Genomic DNA, 12,528 nt, shown 5'->3' on the forward strand with positions numbered 1-12,528 from the left:
GCTGTGATGAGTGAGTATTGGGTTGGAAAGCAGTACAGAGAACAAAGTAGAGTTGGGACAAATGTGCTTTAAATAAGAGCTGAGGATGTGCTGTGCACCGGACGTGTAGCATCTTGCTCATGTGCAAGAACAGACTGTGAAAGGAACAGCTTTGTGTGGGAGAAGTGACATCAAAGCCCCAAAGAACCAGTGCTGTAATAGGAAACATTTGCCTTTTGAGGACTGTTATTGCTGCTGGTCACTTCTCTTTTATTTATTCCTTATTCTTTTCCCCTCCAGTACTAAACCCCAGCAGCATGAGCAGTGTGAGGCAGCTCGGGTAGGGTGGGCCAGATGGGCAGCAAGGAGGGGTGCAGAGGGCTCGCTGAACTTGTGTGGACTTCCCTCCTGCCCCCTTTACACTCAGCTGCATCAGCCTTGAAGGTTCTGGTTGCATTTGCCGGCCAACCAAAGCAGGGCTGGATGCTCAAGCAGAATAGTTACTGAACAGGGTTGCCAGCTTCGGTCAGGCATGTGCTGGACAACAGCGGGCAAAACTCATGGAGGGAAAGGGAAAATGAGAAGGGAATTGAGGATGTAGGAGTGGGACAAAGATGCCCAAAAAGCTGCGGGGGCAGTGGGGGTCATGGGGGACCTGGTGGCACAGGGTGCTGTAGTGGAGGAGCAGGAGGAGGAATGTCACCCGGCAGGGATGAGATGGCGTGGCATGGCATGAGGCTGGTGTTGGCTGTGTCCAGCTCTGGGGTAACAGCACAAGAGGGACATGGAGCTGTTGGAGCAAGTCCAGATGAGGCCATGGGGATGCTGCGAGGGCTGGAGCAGCTCTGCTCTGGAGCCAGGCTGAGAGAGCTGGGCTGGGGCAGCCTGGAGAAGAGAAGGCTCCTGAAGGGGAGACCTGAGAGCAGCTCCAGTGCCTGAAGGGGCTGCAGGAAAGCTGGAGAGGGGCTTGGGACAAGGGATGGAGGGACAGGCCAAGGGGAATGGCTTTAACCTGCCCGAGGGGAGACTGAGCTGAGCTCTTAGGCAGAAGCTCTTCCCTGTGAGGGTGCTGAGGCGCTGGCACAGGGTGCCCAGAGAAGCTGTGGCTGCCCCATCCCTGGCAGTGTTCAAGGGCAGGCTGGACACAGGGGCTTGGAGCAAGCTGCTCCAGTGGAAGGTGTCCCTGCCCGTGGCAGGGGTTGGGGCTGGAGGAGCTTTGAGGTCCCTTCAACCCAAACCAGCTGGGAGAGCATCTGAAGTTTTTCAGCCTTGCTTTGCAGCAGCAGCAAGAAGCACAGAGCACTCAGAACTGCCGGTGTAGCAGCAGTGCCAGCACGCGCAATGCCCATTGAGCTGGGTTGGATACTTGGAACAAGCTGTGCGAAGTTCCCGGGATGGGATGACCACGGGATGGCGTATCGTGGCTTGCGAAGCACGGAGCAGTGTCTGATGAGCGCTGGGAATCCTGCGGGAGCGCCTAAACCGGGCTCATCCTGCGCCCTCTCCAGCTTCCTCCTCGCTCACGGTGTAACCTCTTCCTTTCCCAGTAAATGCCATCTTCCCAGGGTGAGGTTTGCACTTCACTGAACCGATAACCCAAAAACCGATACAGGAGAGGCAGATGCTCTTTGGGCATAAGGAATAACACAGCCCTGTGCTAAAGGAGGCTTTGATCAGACTTGCTGACGACCCGAAATGAACAAGCAGGTCCTGTCGCAGCAAGAGAGCTTTTCTAGGAGCACTTTGCACAGTGCCTGTTTCCCCAGCCCTGTGAAGCCCTACAGAAGCGTGCTGGGCACATTTCGGTTGGTTTCAATGAATTGCAGTGTATAAGCTGGGGGTTTCCCATCAGACCACAGGCAGGAAGCTCCTTTCTGTTATTCCTCTGCGTGGGCACACACAGAACTGGATCTTGGTGAATGTGCAGCGGTTTCAGGTTTGTAACCTGCAGTGCACAGAGAACATCTGCCTGCATGGAGCGAGCATCCCTCCAGGCAACAGTGCTCCGGTGCCGTGTCCAGGTGAGTGCTGGCTGGAACGTGGCTTGATTGCTGCTGCTGCTGACATAGAGTGTGTTATTTGCTGAAAGAGGGTCGATTTAGCTCTACCCTCTATTTATAGATCTATTGAGATCTTTAAGCTGAAGAGAGGAGATTGAGATGAGCTCTTAGGCAGAAGTTCTTCCCTGTGAGGGCACCCAGAGGAGCTGTGGCCAGGTTGGATGGGGCTTGGAGCAAGCTGCTCTAGTGGAAGGTGTCCCTGCCCATGGCAGGGGCTGGAGCTCGATGAGTTTTAAGGTCCCTTCCAACCCAAATTCTATCACCCTTGGTCTGTGTGCTGGGCCTGACGGCTGTCCTTCTAGCACTGTGATCTAACCCAGCTTAGCAAGGAGGTGGGAGAAGATGAGGGAGCCTGCTCTGCTTTGGGATCTCTCCACGGCAAGCCCTGTGCCGGGCTGAGCACCACTGTTGCTGGGGGTTCTGGTTGGGCGCCTGGAGCAGCGGCTGGCCCCGTTACGCCTGCGCTGGGAGCGGTTCCTCTGCTCTCTCATAGTTTGCCTTCTCCTTCGCACGTCGGCAGCAGGAAGTGCAGATTCAGCAGGCATTGTGTGCCTCAGCAGCCTGCCAGCTGCCTTGCTGGAGCTAATTCACCATTCAAGTCACTGCTGATAAGTTGGCAAACAATGTGCAGTGATTTCGGCGCGAGATAGCAGCTGAGCCGAGCTCCTCCGCTTCCAGCCCTCTCAGCTGGATGGAGCTGGGCCTTGGCTTTGTAAAGCTCAGGGGTCAAACCTGGTGCGAGCGTTTGGTGCTGCTGCGACGTGTCGTGGGTTTCTGATCTGCGGAGGGATAACTCTGAGTCTCATCGGTGTTATTCAAACTGGGCTTGGAGGCGCAGAGGTCCTCTGGTGACTTGGTTTAATAGGAGCTAGGAATTGAACCTAGGGCTTCTGACTGGTGGTTTAGTTGTTCCATCACTGGATAATTCTGTTCCCTCTGGAACAGCCTGGGAATAGCTCCAGTGACAACAACAGCAACGCTTTTCCTTGGGTTAACTTCACGTGGCAGCCACTGAAAGGGTGCCCAGAGGAAGCGGCTGCACTCTGCTCATCAGCTGGGCAGGAAGCAGCAGGTCAGGGTTAGAAGGAACTTACTTCAAAGCTAATGGGTGAGTGGTGCAGCAGGCACTGAGAGGAAGCGAGGTTCAACAGGCAGAGAGGGGCTTGGGGTTCTCCATCTCAGTCCTTGCTCCGCTTGCTCTCTGTTGGCTCGCATCTGTTTAACCAGGGATGCGGAGGAGATGCTCAGGGACTGGAGCACCTCCTGTATGAAGATGGGCTGAGGAAGTTGGGGCTGTTCAGCCTGGAGAAGGCTGTGTGGAGACCTCAGAGCAGCTTCCAGTGTCTGAAGGGGGCCTATAGGGATGCTCTGGAGGGATTCTTCATTAGGGACTGTAGTGATAGGACAAGGAGTAACAGGTTAAAACAGGGAAGTTTAGCTTGGATATAAGGAGGAAGTTCTTTACTGTGAGGGTGGTGAGGCACTGGAATGGGTTGCCCAGGGAGGTTGTGAATGCTCCATCCCTGGCAGTGTTCAAGACCAGGTTGGATGAAGCCTTGGGTGATATGGTTTAGTGTGAGGTGTCCCTGCCCATGGCAGGGGGGTTGGAACTGGATGATCTTAAGGTCCTTTCCAACCCTGACTATTCTATGATTGTATGAAATACAGGCCTGTAGGTTGGAGGTGCCCTCGTGAGCTGTGCACAGCTCTGCCTGGGGCTGGTACACCACACACACAGTTCAGTCTTCATGTGCCTTTATGAAATGAAGTCCTTGACTCTGTGATTCCTTTGTGTCTCAGCTTGGCAGGGAGCGCCAATAGGGTCAATATCCCTCCAGCCTTAGAACTGCAGGATGGGTTTCATACAGTCACAGAATGTTTGGGTTGGAAAGGTCCTCAAAGATCATCTCACTCCAACCCTGCCACGGGCACCATTCTGTGCAAACATTGGTACAAGGCAGGGGCAGAAGGAGGAATCTATCGTGCTCCTGCCACAAGAGAGCAGGGGTTTATCTATAGGTGAGCTTGGGGATGCCCGCCTTGATGCACTTCCCAAAGGGCACGAGGCCACAGCATGGGCAGACTGAGGTTTTGAAGTGTATCTGTCCCTGTGCCATACATTGGGGTTTGGGGTGTTTTTTTTTACTTCTCCTTTAGCACTGGAATTGAAAATTCAAGTTGGAGCAATGTGAAAGCAATCGGGCCTAATCCATTCCTGTTGTTACTCCTTTTGTTTTCACTGGAGCTGCTCCAAGGCTGGATTCAGCAGACGATGAACAACTTGTTCTCCAAAGTTGGAACTAAGGGGAGAAGGTTTTAGGGATGCTCACGCAACTCTGAGTCTACTTCTTGAGCAGCTGAAGCTCCCACAAGAGGGACAACGTATGGTGAGCCCAGGTTATTGAATTTAGTACAACATTCTAGCAATAAGCCCTCTGGTCATAATAAGACATTATTATTCATTAGAACAATTACTTGAATGAAACCCAACTGCTGGCTCACTCAGATTGGATGGAAAAATCCGAGCTGTTGATCCCAATTTCTGGTTAGCTGAACAGATATTAACCAGGAGCAAAGGACGAAAGGGTTTGAGCCTGGTAATCCTCTTCCCACTTCCCTCTCCCCTCTCTTTTCTGGAACCAGCTCCACCAGGGTTGCCACTCATGGAATGCTGCCTGCTCTTCATGCCTTGAGCATCTCGGCTGCAGCCCAGGGAACTCTGTGAAGAGGTTACAAGCCCTAGGCCTGTTTTGGTTAGATGGGAAAAGGAGAGTGCTATAAGCTATGGAGAAGGTGCACATTAGCAACTGAGGATGAGGTGGTGTGGCTCTGGGAGGGTTAATTGCAGGAGAGGGGATATTTCTATTAAGAACTAAGATGAAACTTCATAGACCGAAGCGGTCCTCACTGCTGGTTAATGCCTCCTGTGCTCCTGTGAGCTGCCGGAGGGGTCATGGCAGACACAAGATCCCCAGGGTAAAATTAAGCTTTTCTTTCTTGGAGGACGAACCATTACTGTCTCTCTGGCTCACTCCATTTACTTTCTAAACAACCCAGATCACAAAGGGCTCCAGGAGGGGTGCAGCCCTTGCAAAGAAAAGGCCTGGATGATTTTCTCCATAGGAGAGAGTCCTGTGAACGTTGTGCTTCCTGCTCTTGCCCAGAGAAGAGGATTTATAACAGATGCTCCTGCAGCCTTCACTGGGTGCGATTCGGAGGGTGGAGGATTCACCAAGCCTGGGAGAGCAGAGCAGCTCCTGCTCAACAGTGTGAGTCCTGCCTGACTGATGGGACACCTCTGTCCCAGAGTCCAGCTGATGCTGAGACAGGAGATCCCAGCCTGGTTTGGGTTGAAGGGACCTCAATGCTCCTCCAGCTCCAACCCCTGCCGCAGGCAGGGACCCCTTCCACTAGAGCAGCTTGCTCCAAGCCCCTGTGTCCAACCTGGCCTTGAACACTGCCAGGGATGGGGCAGCCACAGCTTCTCTGGGCACCCTGTGCCAGCGCCTCAGCACCCTCACAGGGAAGAGCTTCTGCCTAAGAGCTCATCTCAGTCTCCCCTCTGGCAGGTTAAAGCCATTCCCCTTGGCCTGTCCCTGCAGGCCCTTGTCCCCTAGAGATCAGAAATCCCCTTGCATGAGCTCTGACACGCTGGGACCTGTCCCCTCTGCAGCTCTGCTCAGGCAGTTTTCAGTGCCACAATCACTGCTGTGCTCTCCAGCAGTTGTGTAGTCAATAAGCAGGAAGGCAGAACACTTTTAAACCCAAACCAAACAAACTTCCAGTCTTACTCACCTTCACTCACCTCTCTCCACCCCAGAAAAGCACCGCTAACAAGCTGGTGGTGTCATGGTCAGCCAGATGCTGCTTTGCTCTTACTTTGTCCCCTGTATGGGTTTTTGCTTTGCGTGTGGCTCTAGGATGTGGGGCATCTCATCTTTCACTTTGAAACCCTCTGTTCCTCCTAGCTATTGAGCCACCTGGGAATCAGGGATCCTGAAAGGTCAGAAATTAGATGACCTCAGCAAAATAGCCATCAAAAACTGAATTGGCCTAATTCCTGGGGGAGGGAGATTGTAAGTGATGCTCTTGGAGCCTGCGGTTAGGTGTTCAGCCCTGCAAGCTCTTGCTTACTATTAGTTTTGCCCTATGAAGTATTTGCCTATGGACTTTCTTCTATTCCCAGGTTGGCAGTAATGCCTGTGGAGAAAGACTGACTGCTGCTTAAAGACCTGAGTCCAGTCTGGCTGGAGGACACAATAAGCATCCTGGCATGGAATGCTGATGGGGGTGCTTTGGATGACTTATTCCTCGAGTGACACCATCCCATGCTGTACACGTTTGATCCGGGCATGAGCATTCCCGAAGCAGGGAAGTCTGGGGTCTGGGTTCAACTGAATAGGGGTGTTTGTGCCTCTCCTTGAACAAAACCATGGCTCAGCCTTGGCCATCGGGGCACTGGATTTCTGCACTGATGCTCTCCTTGAGCCCCAGGAATGTTCCTGCCCCAGTGGGGCTGGGGCTGCTTGTGTGCAAGAGGCTGCTGGAAAAGACAGCGCGAAGAGGTGCATCTCTGAGCCCGGCCCTGGCAAACGCTGAGGTTTCTCCTTTTCTTTTTCCCTTTATTTTCTGCTTTTTCCTTCTTTTTCCTCTTTTTTCCCTTGTTTTTCCCCCTTTTCCCCTTGTTTTCCCCCTTTCCCCTTGTTTTTCCCCCTTTTTCCCTTGTTTTTCCCCCTTTTTCCCTTGTTTTTCCCCTTTCCCCTTGTTTTTCCCCCTTTTTCCCTTGTTTTTCCCCCTTTCCCCTTGTTTTTCCCTTTTCCCCTTGTTTTTCCCTTTTCCCCTTGTTTTTCCCTTTTCCCCTTGTTTTTCCCTTTTAGCCTTGTTTTTCCCTTTTCCCTTGTTTTTTCCCTCTTCTTTCCTTGTTTTTCCCTTTTTCCCCTTGTTTTTCCCCTTTTCCCTTGTTTTCCCCTTTTTTCCTTGTTTTTCCCTCTTTTTTCCTTGTTTTTCCCCCTTTCCCCTTGTTTCCCCATTTTCCCTTGTTTTTTCCCTTTTTCCCCTTGCTTTTCCCTTTTTCCCCTTGTTTTTCCCCTTTCCCCGTGTTTTCCCTTTTCTTGTTTTTCCCTTTTTCCCCTTGTTTTCCCCATTTTTTCTTGTTTCTCCCTCTTTTCCCCTTGTTTTCCCCTTTTCCCCTTGTTTTCCCCTTTTCCCCTTGTTTTCCCCTTTTCCCCTTGTTTTTCCCCTTGTTTTTCCCCCTTTCCCCTTGTTTTCCCCCTTTTCCCTTTTTTCCCTCTTTTTTCCTTGTTTTTCCCCTTTTCCCCTTCTTTTTCCCCTTCTTTTTCCCCTTTCCCCCTTCTTTTTCCCTTTTTCTTTTTCCCCTTCTTTTTCCCCTTTATTCCTTTCCCTTGACCTTTGCTGAGATGCACAGTCACACTTCAGGACCTTCCAGGGCCGCTTCTCTAATCTCCCCAGCAGGATTAATGCTGCTGGAAACCATGAGGGCTTGGACCAGCTATCAACTTTATCAGGAAAGCTTCTTTCCGGCCAAGCTTTGCTAAGCGGGAATCTTGGGTTGGAGCTGCTCGTCTCATGTTTCACAGATGGCCTCAAGGAATGATTTACTAGGAGAGTAAAAGATTAACCAGATTCCTCCAGCAGCATCTTGGGTCGCATAAAGCACTGGGTTTCACTGGGGCCTAGGCAAGCCCTCACTCCTTACCCTCGTTAGCCTGTTTTACAGTGACTAATTGCCCTGCGCTCCCTTCCCTGGGAATGGGGAATCTCCTGGTGAGGAACCCACGCTCCTCGCACGAGCAGCTTTGGAACAGGCACAGCAGCGAAGGCTTCTCCACGTGGGCAGGTACCCGAAGAGCCCCAGCCGCTGTGCCTCTGGCTGTGTTTTATTGGGCAGGTTACCGTGCTTCGGGCAGGAGATGGCGAAGGGAATGCTTACACTATGCAATGAGGTGTTCCCATGAACTTATCAAAAGCTTTGCAGAATCCCCCTGTGGAGAAGAGCCATCGCTGGAGAGGTCACACAAACGGTGCTTTGGGTAGGGCAAACCCTCTTGCTTAATGCTTTAGGGCTCAGCTGAGCTCTCCGGAGAGAGAGATTACCCCGTGTTTGCCTGTTATAGAGTCAGGCACAGAGCTCTGTATCTTGACTCTATGGCAATTCCTTCGGTCTGGCTGTTTTAAAGGGCTGCAGCACTGATTTAGACGTCCTAATTGGAGAAGGGGGTTAAATGGAGCTACCTTTCCCTTTGGGATGAGACTTACTAAAGATGCGGTGGTCCCACAAGATCAGCAGATCTTTGCATTTAATCATTTGCATGCCTTCCATCATGCTTCCCCCCTTTGTTCATTAAACAGAACCCCCTAATAACCACAAGATCGCTGACGGGCTGGCAGTGATGGGTTGCCCCTCGTTATCGATAGACGAAGTACATGTGCCATGAAGTGTAAGGCAATGTCTGCATGTGCTGATCTCATGTAAACGGTCTTTGGTTCACAGCAGTCAGAGATGCGAGCCCTGAGGCTCGCTGGAGGCACCAGCCCCTGTTTAGATCTGTGAGGTTTAGCCAAGAGGCTGAGGAAGGAAGGTTCTGTGCCTTCCTCTGCTGTGATCTCCTCACACAGGCTAAAAGCCACCTAGGGAACAGGGACGACAAGAAACAGCCCTGACAGTCTTGTCTTAAGGCACCAGAAGAAGTCAGAGCTGCTCCGTCTGCCCCGGAAGCATAGGGGCAATAAAACTGGCTTCTGTTCTGATTTTTGCATGGCTATTTATACATACGAATTGGTGCTGACCCTACTCCCTGGCAATCCCTTTTGGATGAGTCTATGGCATAAAGAAGGCAGAAGCAGCCCCTGGAGCCCCCTTGGTAAAAGCTCCCCTGCCCCAGTTCTTCAAGGCTAAAGCAGGGGGAGTTATACAAAGCACAGGAACGCAGAATCCTGTCCTCGGTGAAAGGAGAAATGAAACAAGTGTGCATTTCCAGCATGGAACATAACCAGCCATCCTCTGTGACTAGTATAGATCAGCTGTGCATTGGCGTCTGCTCTGTGTACCGTTTTTCAAGTGCATCGGTTAGCAGAAGAGCTGCTGCAGCATTTCTTTGGAGGTGGCTATGTCCTCCTCCCAATGCAAGTGACTTGTAGACGCACAACATTGCGACTAAACATCGCTTTCAAAGCAAATGTGAGCCTTTGATGCTTAAAAAAGAACGAAAGGCAGTATATGAGGGCAGCACCAAATCTCAGCGGATTACTCACCATGGCAATTCTTGAGGCTATTGAGTCACTCACACAGGTTTTATACACAGACTGTCAGAGCAGGGCATCCCGGGGCTTGTTGTGATCTCCCATCGGTGACCATCCATGGTCTTGGAGCCCTGCAAGACCTTAGCAAAGCCTGTGCTGCCCTTCTCTCTGCCAAGCAGATGGGGCTATAGATAAGGGTTTGAAAAGGCACAGTCAAAAGATGTTGCAATTAACAGGGTCCAGAGTCGTGAGGCATGAAAGTGAATTTCCTGATTTTTCAATATCACCCTCATTATTTTTAGCTGTACAATCTTCTTGCCAGATGCATTGAACGGGTGCCTGGGATCCTGACTCTGAAAAGGCATCAGGCCGTGATTCCAGCCTTTTGCTGAGCATCCCACCACTTTTGGAAGCCTGTGTTGGCAAGGGTGGGACAGCTGTGCAGTGCACTGCTATAAAACACTCCTCTTGCACTGTTGTCTTGCTTTTCATGCTGTCCTTCCTGGCAACTGTTATTGCCAACAACAGCGGCTCTGCTCCTACAGAAAGGGCTGCTCCCTGTGTGCCTGCCCTCGTCCATGCACAGGGATCAAAGAGGCCCCTTTCCAAAACCCAAACAGGAATCGGGAAAAGGAATGAGCTAAAGGAGGAATTAAATGGATAACGAGTTTAAGAGATTACTTAAAATGCTCATTTCCCACTGATATTCCTTGCACTTTGTCAGGATCCCATCTGAGTGTGTCCCAGAGCGTGGCAGCCCCGGCTCGCACCCAGCATGGGGAGGATTGCTCAGTGGTAAGGGTAAGAAAGGAAACAGCTGTGATCCCTTCCTGGAGCCTTTGCTCTTTTTCATCCCCTTAGATGTATCCCAATGTAAATAACCTTTCATATCCCTTTACAAAGTGATTGCTGAGTGGGCTGGAGGAGAAGGTATTCTGTAATGTAATAATTCCTGTCCTTTCTCTTTATTTTCCTGCTTGGTCATCGAAAGGAAATCTGGCTGCTTGTTAATTTGAAAGCATTTGGAGTGGTGATGGCATAATGGATATGAAAGTTCACAGGACTCTGGCAGCTCCTAATGTATGAGGCTTTCGGATGAAGAAATGAAAGCTGCCTGTGCAGGATTCCCATTTGTCATGAAAACCCCACAGTACCACGGGACAGCTGTTTGCCTGGGATCTGTACCTCAGCTGGAAGGAACCAGAACAGACATGTGCTCTGTTGTACAAAGCCCATAACCCCAGAGACAGGTAAATCATCCTTTATAAGGAAAAAGCATCATACAGAATTAACTTTTTCTATAAAAGATGCTTTTCAGGTTCTGTTCGCTATTCTACATAATCAAAACCATGGCTTGAAATGCGTAAGTTGTGGTCTTTTATGTTCTTGTTCTCTACTACTTCTGGAGGTGGATTTGGCATTGCTGCAAGCATGGCTGGAGAGCTGGCGGGCTCTGTGTTGGCAAAGAGCTCTCCTGGTGTTAGACAAGAGCACTTTTGCAGGTGGCAGAAGTTTCCTGGGAGATCCTGGGTCCAGAGTCTTTACCCCCCTCAAGCCACCCTGTGCTTTGCCTTGTTCCCCATATCACAAGCCAAGAAACCTGGAGAGGGGCTTGGGACAAGGGCCTGTAGGGACAGGCCAAGGGGAATGGCTTTAACCTGCCCGAGGGGAGACTGAGATGAGCTCTTAGGCAGAAGCTCTTCCCTGTGAGGGTGCTGAGGCGCTGGCACAGGGTGCCCAGAGAAGCTGTGGCTGCCCCATCCCTGGCAGTGTTCAAGGGCAGGTTGGACACAGGGGCTTGGAGCAAGCTGCTCCAGTGGAAGATGTCCCTGCCCGTGGCAGGGGTTGGAGGTGGGTGAGCTTTGAGGTCCGTTCTCAAACCATTCCATGACTCCGTGAAGCTTCACCAAGCTGTGATGCAAAGAACACAAATTTCATGCAAAAGCCAAAGCTCCTGGAAAATCTTCCCTGCTTTTCTTGGAGCACTTTTGTTTTACACATGGCATCTTCACCGTGGTGCAAACACAGCATTGGGCTTCAGTGTGACCTGGTCGCTGGGGAAGCCATCAAACAAAGGTCTTCAACAAAGCAGAGGTGCTGCCACGAAGTTCAGCGTGCAGAAATAACCCCCCTGAGCTCCCCACGGGCCTCCCATGGGTGTATTTATAGTGATGACTCTTCAGCTCATTCTGTGTCAGGAAGCTGTGTGTCACTGAGCTTCCCTCTGTGCCGTGCTGCACTGGTGCATCACCCAGGCAAAGCACGGCTGCATGGAAGACTTTACCCAATATGAATTTCCTTAACTTTGGAAGGTCAAGGATTTCCTCCCATCCTTCCTTCTCCCCTATCCTTTTTAGTTATTGCTTCAAACGCATACGGTGGCAAACCTTGTCAATAAGGGATGTCAGCTATATGCAAATAAAAAGGCAAGATCAACCCAGCTCAGTGCGTGCAGGCATAGGAGATACTGAAGGAAGCTTTCAGAGCTTTGTTTCTTTGCCATAGCTCTGTCTCCAGACACCAGTTTAGCTGCACCAGTAATGCATTGAAGTGGGTTCCTCTGTTAAGCAATATATTCCCTATGGAGCAGTTCTGGAGCAGCCCCAGGGTGAGGTCTCTGGGTCAGGATCACTCCATCTCCCACCAGTACATCCCCCTGAGATGCTGCTCCAGGCACAGGGGGTTCCAGGTTTCAAAGTGCTTTGGTGATGCAGAGGCTGAGGTGATGGGCACAGCATCGTGTGTGGAGGAGACTCAGCACCAGCCCTGGTCCCGTTGCAGCTGAACACAAAGCCAGGTCCACCGCAAGGAGCTGCGCTGTGCTGCTGCGTGCTCCCCGCAAGCCGCAGAAGCCGATGCTCCCATGCATTCAAACACAGACACCTGGTTTTCTGTAAGCTCTTCCTTTTCCTCCATCATCAGACATGAAACCATGGAAGCGCACCCATGGTTGCACAGGGCAGGCTGACACCGGGGCTGAGGGAGGACGAGCTTGACTTTGCTGCTGCTAAAACCAGAGGTTCTTTTTCAATGTAAAACTTATTGTCTGGGGCAGCCTTCATCTCGCCAGTGCACAGTTTCAGAATGCTTTAAATTAAGTCTGGAGGCTAAAAGTGTGTTAGTCATTGCCCATACATCTTAGGGGAAGCAGGGCTCTCTAAAGTTATTGTTAGCATTAGGCATCTGGTTCGTGTTTATGATGATTTATTCAATGGTGGGAGACAGGTAA

At 51.1% G+C, this 12,528-nt stretch overlaps 1 long non-coding RNA gene across 1 annotated transcript; it reads left to right on the plus strand.

The window, feature by feature from the left end:
* Positions 1–7,406: 7,406 nt before the first annotated feature.
* On the plus strand, positions 7,407–10,666 carry LOC133265226 (uncharacterized). The gene is made up of 3 exons (XR_009741907.1): positions 7,407–7,896; positions 8,027–8,089; positions 10,024–10,666. It is a non-coding gene; the product is annotated as an uncharacterized LOC133265226 (long non-coding RNA).
* Positions 10,667–12,528: the final 1,862 nt, after the last annotated feature.

Source organism: Pezoporus flaviventris, unplaced genomic scaffold, assembly GCF_033815535.1.
Source record: "Pezoporus flaviventris isolate CSIRO_AGI_PZ_B2104156 unplaced genomic scaffold, CSIRO_AGI_Pfla_v1 ptg000005l, whole genome shotgun sequence".
Lineage (NCBI taxonomy): Eukaryota > Metazoa > Chordata > Aves > Psittaciformes > Psittacidae > Pezoporus > Pezoporus flaviventris.